Consider the following 13,554-nt stretch of genomic DNA (forward strand, 5'->3'; position numbering starts at 1 on the left):
TTTTGATAACTATTGCTTTGTAGTACAGTTTAAAGTTGGGGAAAGTAATGCCTCCCATTTTCCTTTTCCCTAGGAGTGCTTTTGCTATTCAAGGGTGTTCATTGTTCCAGATGAACACCATAAGTGTTTCATCCACTTCTTTGAAGAATGTCATGGGTATCTTTAGAGGGATCACATTAAATCTGTAAAATGCTTTGAGGAGTATTGCCATTTTAATGATGTTAATCCTGCCAATCCATGAGCAGGGTATGTGTTTCCATTTCCGTGTGTCCTCTCTTATTTCTTGGAGCAGGGCTTTATAGTTTTCTTTGTATAGGTACTTCACTTCTTTGGTCAATTTGACTCCAAGATATTTGAGTTGTGTGGCATTAATGTGAATGGGATTGCCCTATTGTTATTGGTGTATAAAGAGGCCATTGATTTCTGTGTGTTAATTTTGTAGCCTGCCACCTTGCTATATAAGTCTATTGTTTCTAGAAGCTTTTTGGTAGAGTCTTTAGGGTTTTCTAAGTAGAGTATCATGTCATCTGCAAACAGTGAGAGCTTGACTTCTTCCTTTCCTATCTGGATTCCCTTGATATCTTTTTCTTGACTGATCGCTATAGCAAACACTTCAAGTACTATGTTGAAGAGGATTGGTGAGAGTGGACAGCCTTGTCTTGTACCAGAGTTTAGAGGAAAGGATTTTAGTTTTTCTCCATTGAGGATACTATTTGCCATTGGCTTGTGGTAGATAGCTTTAACTAGATTGAGAAAGGTTCCTTCCATTCCCATCTTGCTGAGAGTTTTATTTTATTAAGAATGGCTGTTGGACCTTATCAAATGCTTTCTCTGCATTTATTGATATGATCATGTGATTTTTTATTTTTTTTTGTTGATGTTGTGTATAATGTTGATAGATTTGTGGATGTTAAACCATCCTTGCATTCCTGGGATGAAACCTACTTGGTCGTAGTGTATGATCTTCTTGATGATGCACTGGATCCTATTTGCCAGGATTTTGGTGAATATCTTTGCATCTGCATTCATCAGGGATATTGGTCTGTAATTTTCTTTTTTGGCAGCATCTCTGGTTTTGGTATCACGGTGATGTTGGCTTCATAAAAGCTGTTTGGGAGTGTTCCCTTTTTTTCAATTTTATGGAAGAGCCTGGCTAGGATTGGTAGTAGCTCCTCTTGAAAGGTTTGAAAGAATTCATTAGTAAATCCATCTGGGCCTGGGCTTTTCTTTTCGGGCAGATTTTTGATTACAGTTTCAATTTCCTGAATAGGAAGGGGGGTGTTTATATATGCTATATCCTCCTTACTTAACTGTGGAAGGTTATAAATGTCCAAGAATTTATCCATTTCTTTTAGGTTCTCATGTTTAGTAGCATAAAGTTTCTCAAAGTAGTCTCTAATTACCCTTTAGATCTCTGAAGTATCTGTTGTGATCTCCCCCTTCTCATTTCTAATATGGGTTATCAGGTTTCTCTCTCTCTTTCTTTGTGAGTTTTGCCAATGGTCTATCAGTCTTGTTTATTTTTTCAAAGAACCAACTTCTGCTTTCATTGATCTTTCAGATAGTTTTTTTGGATTTCCACTTCGTTGATTTCTGCTTTCAGTTTCTGTCTTTCTATTTTTGGTTCCTCTTGTTGGTCATTTTCTAATTTTATGAGCTGCGTCATTAAGTTATTCAGGTATGCCCCTTCTTCCTTCCTGATGTGTGCTTGTAAAGCTATACATTTTCCTCTCAGAAGCGCTTTTGCTGTGTCCCATAGATTCTGACAGTTTGTGTCTTCATTATCATTTGTTTCCAGGAAAGTTTTGATTTCCTCTTTGATTTCATCTTGGGCCCACTGGTTGTTCAGTAGCAGGCTGTTTAATTTCCAATTGTTAAAGTTTTTCTTCTGTGTACCTTTGTAGTTTACATCTAATTTCAGAGCCTTGTGGTCAGCAAAGGTAGCCTGCAAGATTTCTCTCCTCTTGATTTTATGAAGGTATGTTTTATGTATCAACATGTGGTCTATCCTGGAGAATGACCCATGTACATTGGAGAAGAATGTCTATCCAGATTTTTTGGGGGTGGAGTGTCCTATATATATCTACTAGGCCTCTTTCTTTCTTTACTCTTTTCAGAGCTAGTGTGTTTTTCTTGGGTTTTAGTTTGGCTGACCTATCAAGTGTTGACAGGGCCGTGCTGAGGTCTCCCAGAATTATTGTGTTATTATTGATTTCTTCTTTCAGATTTGTCAGTAATTGTATTAGATAATTTGCTGGTCTCTCATTGTGTGCATATATGTTTAATGGTCTGATTTCTTCCTGTTGCACATATCCCTTGATTAGTACATAGTGTCCATCTTTGTCCCTTACCACTTTTCTGAGTATAAAGTTGGTGTCATCAGATATTAATATGGCCACCCCAGCTTTTTTCAGGATATTGTTTGCTTGGATGATTTTCCTCCAGCCTTTGATTTTGAGTCTATGTTTTACTGACTATTCAGATGTGTTTTTTGCAGGCAGCAGAAGGTTGGATTCATCTTTTTGACCCATTTTGCCACTTTGTGTCTTTTAATTGTTGAATTTAGTCCATTGACATTGAGGGAGATGATTGTCATAGGATTTAATGTCATCTTTGTAGATACGTTTGCTGTGTTTGCTGGTCTCTCTTGTCTTAAAGTAGACCTTTCAGTTTTTCCTTAAAGGCTGGTTTATCATCTGTGAAGTTTCTGAGCTGTTGTTTATCCATGAAGCTATGTATCCTTCCTTCAAACCTGAAGATGAGTCAGGCTGGGTGCAGTATTCTCGGTGAGGCATCCATTTTATTCAGTCTTGTCACAATATCCCACCACTGTCCTCTGGCCTTGAGAGTTTCTTGTGACATGTCTGCTGTAAGTCTTAGGGATGCTCCTTTGAATGTAATTTCCCTTTTTGATCTTGCTGCTTTCAGTATTCTATCTCTATCTGTGGGATTTGTCATTGTAACGAGGATGTGTCTTGGGGTGTTTCTTTTTTTGTGTGTGTCTCTTTTAGCTGGTACTCTTCGGGCATGCAGGATTTGATTGCATGTAATCTTTAACTCTGGAAGTATCTCTTTGATGATGTCTTTGACAGTTGATTCTTCCTGGAGATCTCCTACCTGGGCCTCTGAGACTCCAATGATTCTTATGTTGTTTCTGTTGAGTTTATCAAAGACTTCTATTTTCATCTGTTCACATTCCTTGAGTACTTTTTGCATTGCCTGATCGTTTGTCTTAAGGTTCTTTTTCAATTTCTTCTGCTGTGTTGAGTTTTTCTGCATCTCATCTTCCAGCATGCCGATTCTGTCCTCAGTTGCTGTTACCCTGCTGGTGAGGCCATCCACTGAGTTTTTCAGTTCATCTACTGTGTTTTTCAGATGTTATTTCAGTGTGAAGTTTTCTGATTTGTCTTTGTATTCTGCTCAGATTTATCTATGCTTTCTTTGAGTTCTACAAATATTTCCATATTGCTATTTTAATTTCCTTATCCGAGAGATTAATCAGATGGTTGGGATTTTTTAGGTCATCCACATGATCGTCTTCATTCTCTGTGCATGGTGTGCATGGTGTTTGCTTGGGAGGTTTTTCCCATTGTCACGCTTGTAGTGTGATTTTTTTCTGCATGTTGTGGTGGGGTTCATTGGTTAGAAAGAGTGCGCAGCTGCAAAGTGAAGCGGAGAGGCCATGCTCTTCGGGAGCCTCTGGGAGAGGTATTTTTCTGGGCCCTTTTTGGCCCACTCCCAAGAGGTTTTGGAGACAGGACAGGACAGTGGAAAAACATGCGCAGGCAACACTCACAGTTGGGAATCACTGGGCGGGCATAGATTTTCCCAGCTTGACGTCACAAACAGGGGACGTTCCTTTCTGCAGAATACTGCAGATAGCCAGTTTTCATGGTCAGACACAGTTCCTTGGTGCTCCGGCCTTTGGGTGAGCCTCTGGGAGAGCTATTTTTCTGGACCTTTTTTGGCCCACTCCCAAGACGTTTCAGAGACAGGACAGTGGAAAAACATGCAAGGCAACACTCACAGTCGGGAATCCTCTTTTTTTTTTCTTTCTTTTCTTTCTTTCTTTCTTTCTTTCTTTCTTTCTTTCTTTCTTTCTTTCTTTCTTTCTTTCTTTCTTTCTTTCTTTCTTTCTTTCTTTCTTTCTTTCTTTCTTTCTTTCTTTCTTTCTTTCTTTTCTTCTTTCTTTCTTTTCTTTCTTTCTTTCTTTCTTTTCTTTCTTTCTTTCTTTCTTTCTTTCTTTTCTTTCTTTCTTTCTTTCTTTCTTCTTTCTTTCTTTCTTTCTTTCTTTCTTTCTTTCTTTCTTTCTTTCTTTCTTTCTTTCTTTCTTTCTTTCTTTCTTTCTTCTTTCTTTCTTTCTTTCTTTCTTTTCTTTCTTTCTTTCTTTCTTTCTTTCTTTCTTTCTTTCTTTCTTTCTTTCTCTTTCTTCTTCTTTCTTCTTTCTTCTCTTTCTTTCTTTCTTTCTTCTTTCTTTCTTTCTTTCTCTTCTTTCTTTCTTTCTTTCTTTCCTTCTTTCTTCTCTTTTTTCTTTTCTTTCTTTCTTTCTTTCTTTCTTTCTTTCTTTCTTTCTTTCTTTCTTTCTCTTTCTTTCTTCCTCTTTCTTTTTATTCCTTCCTTCCTTCCTTCCTTCCCTTCCTTCCTTCCTTCCTTCCTACCTTCCTTCCTTCCTTCCTTCCTTCCTTCCTTCCTTCCTTCCTTCCTTCCTTCCTTCCTTCCTTCCTTCCTTCCTTCCTTCCTTCCTTCCTTCCTTCCTTCCATTCATTTTTTGCCACATCTGACAGCACTTAGGGTCTACTCCTGTCTCTTTTCTCAGAAGTTACTCTTGGCAGGTTCAGGGGACAATATGGGATGCCGTCATTGATCCAGGTCACCACATGCAAAGTAAACGTCCTACCTGCTGTGCTATTGCTCTAGCCCTGCCAGTTTTTAATTGGGTTGAGATAAACCAAATATAGGAGGGTAAAGAGTAAATAATATCACTTGAGGGTTCTGACACAGTAAATTCATAGAAGCAGAGACCAGAATGGTGATTATCTAATGGTAGCAGATTGGGAAAGATGGTGTTCTTATGACAAATTCTTATTATCACCATCATCATAGATGGTAAAAACAGTAACAACTTTTAGGTGGTATATTTATGGAATAAATTACGGTAGTGCTTTGATGGATATCTATTTATATCTAAATTAATCACATTGTCTATGTTAATAATGTCTGTTAATAATGCTTCAATAGTGTTTTAAAGAAATATAATAGCTACTATCTACTGTATAAATAAAAAGATAAATTGATCTAGAAATGTTGACAGATCCTTTGAGATCCTGCTCAAGATAAAGATGTCCACCATCATTATTTTTATTCAACTTGGTACAAAATGCAGTAGTCTATTTAGCAAGAATAATGGAAAAATAAATGTTATTTTTTTGTGTTTTTGTTTTTGTTTTTTTTTTGGGTCACATCTGGCAGTGCTTAGGGGTTATTCCTGGCTCCAGGCTCAGAAATTGCTCCTGGCAGGCACGGGGGGCCATATGGGACGCCGGGATTTGAACCGATGACCTCCTGCATGAAAGGCAAACGCCTTACCTCCATGCTATCTCTCCGGCCCCATAAATGTTATTTTTTAAATTGAAAAGTAAAAAACATTTTCAGTATTGTATATACTATTATGTACATAAAATCATTAAAATATATGTTTATGAAGGTTTTTGTAAATGGATTACTATTCATAAACCAATATATTTTGAAACAAAAGTCATAAAAATTAAAAAATTAAAGCTTTAATATAAATATGACATTTTAATAGCTTTAAAACATAAAATAAAATCCAAAAATACATTCAGAAAATAATGTCCAAGAAATAAATCATGTTAAGAGGAATAAATGAGAAAACTTAGTCAATTGAATATTAAGATTTGTTCTAAAGCCACCATAATTAATGCATTTGCTTTAATAAGCTAATAGCCCATGAGCCCAATTGTCCAGTTCAAATGGGCACTTGACTTATGATGAGTAGTACACTATATTGTAGTGACTTTAGAATAGTGTTTTAAATAATGCTTGTGGAAAAAATAGATCTCCATATTGTTAACAACAACAAAAAAAGAAACATATTCTTGACCCCTATTTAACACCATTAAAAAATCAATTGCAGATAGATTGTGGATATAAATGTAAAACAGGCAAGATAACAAATCTTATGGCAGTGACGATAGAGAATCTCTTCAGAATCTCAGAAGAGGGAAAGGTTTTTAAGCAGAAAACTACACTAATCATATAGAAAAAACTAATATTCATATTCTACAACCTAACTATTTCATTCTTAAGTGTACAATTAGCACAAATTCATGCAGATATATGGAAAGAGAAAATTCACAATAGTTCAATGCTGGAAATAACTCAAATGCCCTTCACCAGTGTAATGGATGAATCCACTTTGCTAGATGCATCTAGTGGCATACTATTAAACGATGAAAGTAGGCAAACTGCTGCTACACACAAAACATGACTTATTTCAGAAGCATAATGTTAAGCAAATGAATCCAAATACAAAAAAACATGTATGATTCCTTTTATATAAGTTTTCTAAAAAAAAATAAAAAGAATGACAATGCTTAGGGATGAAAATTAGGGAATAATTTTGAAAGGAAAAGCAATCAGGTATTTAGCATAAAGATCATGATAATGGCTACCTTTGGAGAGAAAGAGAAAGGCAGTAGGAAGCTGCTTTTCTTGGGAGCTAAAAATATAGTTTTTTTTGTGTTTAATCTTGATCTAGATAAAGGCTGTCTTGTTTATTTTATAATTATTTAAAAATGTATACTTTTACCTTAGATCCTATACTATGTGGCATCTAATTTGTAGTGGAAAAGAGACGGAAGGCTGAAGATAAACTATGGGAGGTTACAGCCTTTTCCTTGCAGGTGGACAATTCTGGTTTCATTCTCAGCACTGCCATCTTCAGGAGTGATCCCTGAGAACAGAGCCTGAATTAAGCCCTGAACTTCATGGGATGTGGCCCCAAACTGTGCAAACAAATAAATAAACAAAAGAGGTGGAGCAGAGTTCAATGGCAAATAATGCTTACCTCTGACTCCTATTTCTCTCCCTCCTCCATTCTCTTAACATCATGTAGGTGCGCAAGTCCTGGAGCTATTTCATGTGAAAACAAGATAAATATCTTTTCCTGGAGATATTTTTCATGCTACAATTTTATTCTCCTGAAGACAAGTATTCCAGAAATCGTGTGCTCAGAAAAAAAGAACTGACTGGAATCTTTTAGTAACCTCAGGGCTGCTCTGTAGTACTTTCCACAACCTATTAGTCTCTGCAATTGTGGGGGTGAGAAGAGTCATACTGTTTGGGATCTGGAGCTCTGAGTGAATAAACTCTGACTGAAATATAAAATGTCCTGTTTCTGGTGATATTGATGCTCTGAATTCTTCTTGGAATAAGGAATATTATCTACCTATTTGAAGATGTAGGTTGAGTATTGGAAATACTGAGGGGGTACCTCAGTTCCTTGGGAAATGAAGGTGGAAAATGCCCCACCTACCTGTCAGAGTTCTTGAATCACTTCCCACACCTGCAACCACATGGGGATTTCTTATTTCAGTTGATAATGTTTCTCTCCAGACTCTGTTAAAGGCAAATTCTTGGAGGGAGGAATATGGGAGATACTTGGAGACTTATTCAATATCTGCATCTTTGTGAAACTATATTCCTTAATGCTTTCTTCCAAGAAGAATTTCTGAACACTGGAAGTAAAGTGGGGGGGTGGGATTCCCCTGTGACAGGGAAAAGGGAGGAAGAGTCCTAAGTCAGACCTGGATAGGTTAAGTTCAGTGGTAGAGCATCTGCTTTGAAGACATAAGTCTATGAGTTAAACACCAGCAATATCCCCTGTGTCTGGGATGATCCTGGAGGCACAGTGAAGTTTGTGATCTCAGGTGTACTGCAACCAAGTGTACAATGCGTGGTCATTTGAAATAAAAAAAGGAGAGTGCATAAGTATTTTTAAAAAGACTAATTATTTTACTTAATTTTTGAGTTCCTTATATATTTGATGTATTTGAGGTCTTTCATATTTTTTGGATATGAGTAAGAACCTGTAATCAGGTATAGAATTTGCAAGTATTTTCTCCTATTTTGGGTTTACTTTATCACCTAGTTGATTGTTTCATTTGCTATTCAGAAGCTTTGGAGTTTGATATAATCTCATTTGTCTCTTTTTATTCTGTTGCCTTTGCTTTGAGGGCCATATGAATGTAATTATTTCCAAGAACAATGTCATAAAGACTTTATTGTATATTTTCTTCTAGGGTTTTTACTGTTTCACATTTTATGTTTAAAACTTGATCTATTTCAAATTGACTTGTGAAAGATAAAATTTTGGAAGATAAGATCCAGTTTCATTCCATTTTTAAAATTATTTTTATTTAGTATTGTTAGGTAGCTATGAATGTTAAAATTTATGGTATCAATGTACAAAATTACTACATCCCACCACAAGTTCATTCTCTTACATACTTTCTAGCATCATTTGTTGAAGAAAATATCTCACTTTATATCCTTGACACTCTTGTTGAATATTAGATGACAATATGGGCAAAGCCCTTTGTCACTTCTCAAAAAAAGATGCAAATAGGTTAATGGAATTCTTTCAGGAATAAAAATATTCTCAACACATTATCTTTAATGAGTATCAGGGAACTACAGATCAAAACTACAATGAAATGTTACCTATTATGTCACCTATATAATACCTATTATGATGGTTGTTACAAACAACAATCCCCAAATATTGGCAGCTATCTGGAGAGATTAGAATACTTGTGTATAATTGATATAGAGGGGATGACACAAATTGGTACACACACTATAGCAAACAAATAACTGAAACTAGAACTATTATATTATTGATCCATTAATCTCATTTCTGGGTTTAATATATAAAATAATTCAAATTAGGATCTCAGAGAAACTTTTCAGACTTGTGTTCATTGCAATGTTATTCACAATAACCAAGATGTAGAAGCTATTTCGCTGTCCATTAATAAATCAATTAAAAATGTGACAAATGCAAGTCATTTCTCACATATGGACATAAATTCTGAATGAGTCCTTAGGTAATTTTGTTACTGTGTGATGCTATAGAGTATAGTTAAACAAACGTAGATGGCATAGCCTACCATTCACCTACTCTATATGCAACATTACCATCGTATACATTGCTCATCGTTGGTCAAAAGGTCATTAAGCAGTGTGTAAATTGTACATGCAAAGCAATATAAATCAGACCAATATAAATCAGAAGTGACAATAATGATGAAGCCTGAGGAATAAGTTAAATAAATTGTTTATAGAAAGACAAATACTACAATTTGACTTAAGAGAGATATTTAATAGTCAAGCTAATAGAAACAGCAAAGTGGTAATTTCTAGTGTCTAAAGAAAGGGGAAAATGAGGTTTAATGAATACAATGTTTTAGTTTTCCAGATGGAAACATTCTAGAGCTGTGTATAGTTAACAGTTCTTTAGAGTTAACTTGAGATTTTATTAAGAAAGTAGTTTCAGATCATGTGTTTTACTTCACATACACCAAATTATCATGCTAGGATCCAAGATGATGTTATAAGGGAAGGGGAGAGATTACACTAAATGGCCATATATTAGTTTATATAGGTTCTGCAAAGTTGCAAATAGTCCTGAGTCAACATCCATTCATTTATATATCCTGAAGTCCTGGAAGAAAATCTCATGACTTCCATGGGAAGGAAGGAGAGTGAGGTGGTATTCTGAGCACAGTTACTAGACATTCTTTTAGGTGGGGAACTGATGATGATTTTTCTCCTTGCCCTTTTGAAAAATCTTCTTTTTTTTTTTTTTTTTTGGTTTTTGGGTCACACCCGGCATTGCTCAGGGATTACTCCTGGCTGTCTGCTCAGAAATAGCTCCTGGCAGGCACGGGGGACCATATGGGACACCGGGATTGGAACCAACCACCTCTGGTCCTGGATCGGCTGCTTGCAAGGCAAACGCCACTGTGCTATCTCTCCGGGCCCTGAAAAATCTTCTTGAGGCATAAATAAACCAGTTACAAATCTAAAAATCACTGGCTTGTTTTGTCTACTTTTGTCCTGCCTCATGAAGCTATGCCAAGATGATCCCTGTTCTCGATGAATATCCCAAGGGAATTAAAGACTGAAGAGGAAAAGGGGACACTTCAAATAGCATGACAGTTTATTCTGATTACTGTTTTATTTTTTTATAATGTTGCTGAAAGCATGCATTATAGTTAGTTAAGAATAATCTCGAATTGGCCCTGATTGATTGTATGCTTGAAACCCACCTATTAAGGACTTTGTAAATCACAATGGTTAAAAAAATTAAGACACTTGGTGACCACCTAAGTGTGATCTGCATGCACTTTATCTAAAATTGCCAAGAAACACTTCCTAAGTGAGACCTAAGACAGAACAGAGTTTAAAATATAGTTCTGCCACTTGACATGTGGGTGACCTTAGTAAAGTGTTTGAACTTCTTCAGGAAATGATGGTATAGCTTGATAAGTAGTTTTTGCCTGATAATTATTTTATGAACTTTTTGATGTTTCATGACCTTTAATAAGTCACCAATAAATAAAATCCTGAAGTCAATGGTAAGGAAAATGTAGAAAGGTGAACAAACATGAAAGATAAGAAATAAGATAAGAAATAAGAATTCTTTCAAATTCTTGCTCCCAACTCAGTGATATCCCAACTGACTTCTTCACAGATAAAAAAATGGTCCACCTCAGGGTTCTCAAGGAATTATAAGTAACTCTATCTATAACTCACATATAACTTAGTTTTATAAAGAATAACTTATCAAATTGAGTATTTTGAGAGAATTAAAGATACACATGAAAAAAATTCCAGAACCTATTAGTTGAACAACTGTTTTGTTCAGTGGTGGCCAAATAGGACCACAACCAGAATGTTAACATTATATAACTAAGATACAAAATATTTTATTGGCTTTTTGTTTGTTTGTTTTTGTTTGGGACAATACCAGGTGGCGCTCAAGAGTTAATCCTGAATTAGGTGCTCAGAAATTTCTCCTGGTAGGTTGGGATGCTGGGAATCCAACCAGGTCTGTTCCAGTTGGCTATGTGCAAGGCAAATGCCTTACTGCTGTGTCATCACTTTGCCTCCCCCCAAATATTTTATTATGAGAGTTCATAAACTGGAAGCTCACAATTTTCTCTAACCTCCAGCAATCACAAACTTCATTTCTTTAATCTTATTATTTCAAAAATGTTATATAAAACATGAAATTCAGTAGTATGTGCTATATTCAACTGGCATTCTAGAAGAAAAAAAGGAGAACTCTGTCTTCATTGTTGGTAGCGTTAGCAAACTGTATAGATACTGTAATGAGAGTATGAGATAGAATGGAGAAAATCAAACTATGCTAAGGGACCAGTGGCAGCAAGGCACCAAGCCAGGCACCGGACCTAATTTGTAGTAGTAAAGTCTTCACTGAATTTAAATGGATCTCTGTAAAAGTCTCTCCCTTTGTTTTAGCAAAGGTCAATAAAAAGAGATCATAAATGATAAAAAAAATTCCTGAAATCCTGACATGGGAGATTTCACCTGAATCTACATTAGAAGTGAAGGAAGAAGCCCATAGTCACCACCTTTGTTTTGCTCTTCTTTTTCTCAGTTCTCTGAAATAGTCCACTATAAGTGACAACCCAATTTGATATCAACATTTTTCTATATTTTCATCCATCTGGATGACTTCTGATATCTGAACTCAGCAATCAAAATTTACCTTCTTTCTACAGGGAAGATTTCAGAGACATTCCTTTGACCGTTTTCCAAATGTCCTCTTTAATCTTATTCTAGGAAGTATCAGTGCTTTTTCTTCAACCAAAGGTCATAAGTTTTAAGGCTCTTATAGTGTTAACTGATGATTGATAATCTATACTGTTGGTAAATGATTTCCTTATATCATTTTTTTGATTTGATGAGAACCTCTGCTAAGATAGTTCCTCTCTCTCTCTCTTTTTCCTCTTTATTTATATTGTTTTGGTCACATCCAGCTATGCTTAGGGTTTATTCCTGTCTCTGTACTCAGAGATTACTCCGGGAATACTCAGGGAACCATATGAAGTTCCAGGGTCAGTAGCATGCAAGGCAAGTGCCTTACCTGTTCGAATGTTTCTCCTACCCTGATCTTTATTTCTGCAACATCATTCACTATCTTATAGAGTATATAAGAAACTTCAAAGGAACAATAAACTGTCTCAATTAGTGATTTGGGTGGAGGAAGTTTGGGCCACATCTGGTGACGCTTAGGGTTTAATCCTAGTTCTGCACTCAAGAACTACTCCTGGTGGTGCTCAGGGGACCAAATGGAATGCCCCGGATTAAAGCCAAGTTGGCTACATGCAAGGCAAGTGCCTTACCCACTGTATTATCTCTTCAGCTCCAACAAAACTGATGAGTATCTTTGGAATTTGACTGGAGACTCTTAAAGCCCCTGGAAACAAAAGAAATCTCTGGATGCAAAGATAGTGTTATTGAGGGAGAAGTTGCTTAAGAAGCATAATGAAAATGCATGTGGTCCTTTAGCAGGATGAGGACTGGGAATGCAGATGTGGGAGGCATCACCAAAGGTCTCCAGGTTGGAGACTTTTACTTTTTACAGCATCTGTTTGTTCAGAATAGTTTTGAACTACCCTTAAAACACTTCAGAACATGTATCAGGCATAAAAGCTCTCCTCAGAGAGTAACTAATCTCTGCAGAAGATGAGACATTGATGTGCTAAACAGTAACCTATAATTATTTAAACAGAAGTCCAAAATAATAGTGGAAATGATGTACAACCCAGTGCATTATTAGTTGACAAGTTATAGATATAGCCAGTAAATTTTATGTGTAGCAAAGGAGAGAAGAAAATTTAAATCTGGGAAAACTCAAGGTACAAACTTAGACAAAAATTCTAAAAAGTGGAAGAGCAATGAAAAAGAAGAGACTCAGAAGAATAAAATTCACTAACAAAATGGAAAAGTGTGATTCCATAAGTCAACTCTGAACATATTCAGAAGATTTTAGTTGTCTGTTGGATATGGTCATAGTCACTTTGGAGACCCTTACATTAACATACCTTTTAAGAAGTGAGGTGATACATGGTAAAATTTTATGAGTTAAAAGTCCTGGGTCTGGGATTTAATCCCACTACACCACGTACTAGTAGTATGACTTTGAACATGACATTTAATCTTCCTAAATCCAAGTTTCCTACCTGTAAAAGCAATCTCTGTTATTGTTAAAAGGACTTTTGTGAAGATCCCAAGAGGAAACATTTGTGAAAGTCCCTCAAATCCAGCACTTACTGAGTGTGGTAGTATTTCCAATCTCTTTAATATACACAGTGCCTCCTCCATTTTCAGAAATCTTGGGCCCAGAGAGATAGCACAGTGGCGTTTGCCTTGCAAGCAGCCGATCCAGGACCAAACTTGGTTGGTTCTAATCCCGGTGTCCCATATGGTCCCCCGTGCCTG

Source organism: Suncus etruscus, chromosome 3, assembly GCF_024139225.1.
Source record: "Suncus etruscus isolate mSunEtr1 chromosome 3, mSunEtr1.pri.cur, whole genome shotgun sequence".
NCBI lineage: Eukaryota > Metazoa > Chordata > Mammalia > Eulipotyphla > Soricidae > Suncus > Suncus etruscus.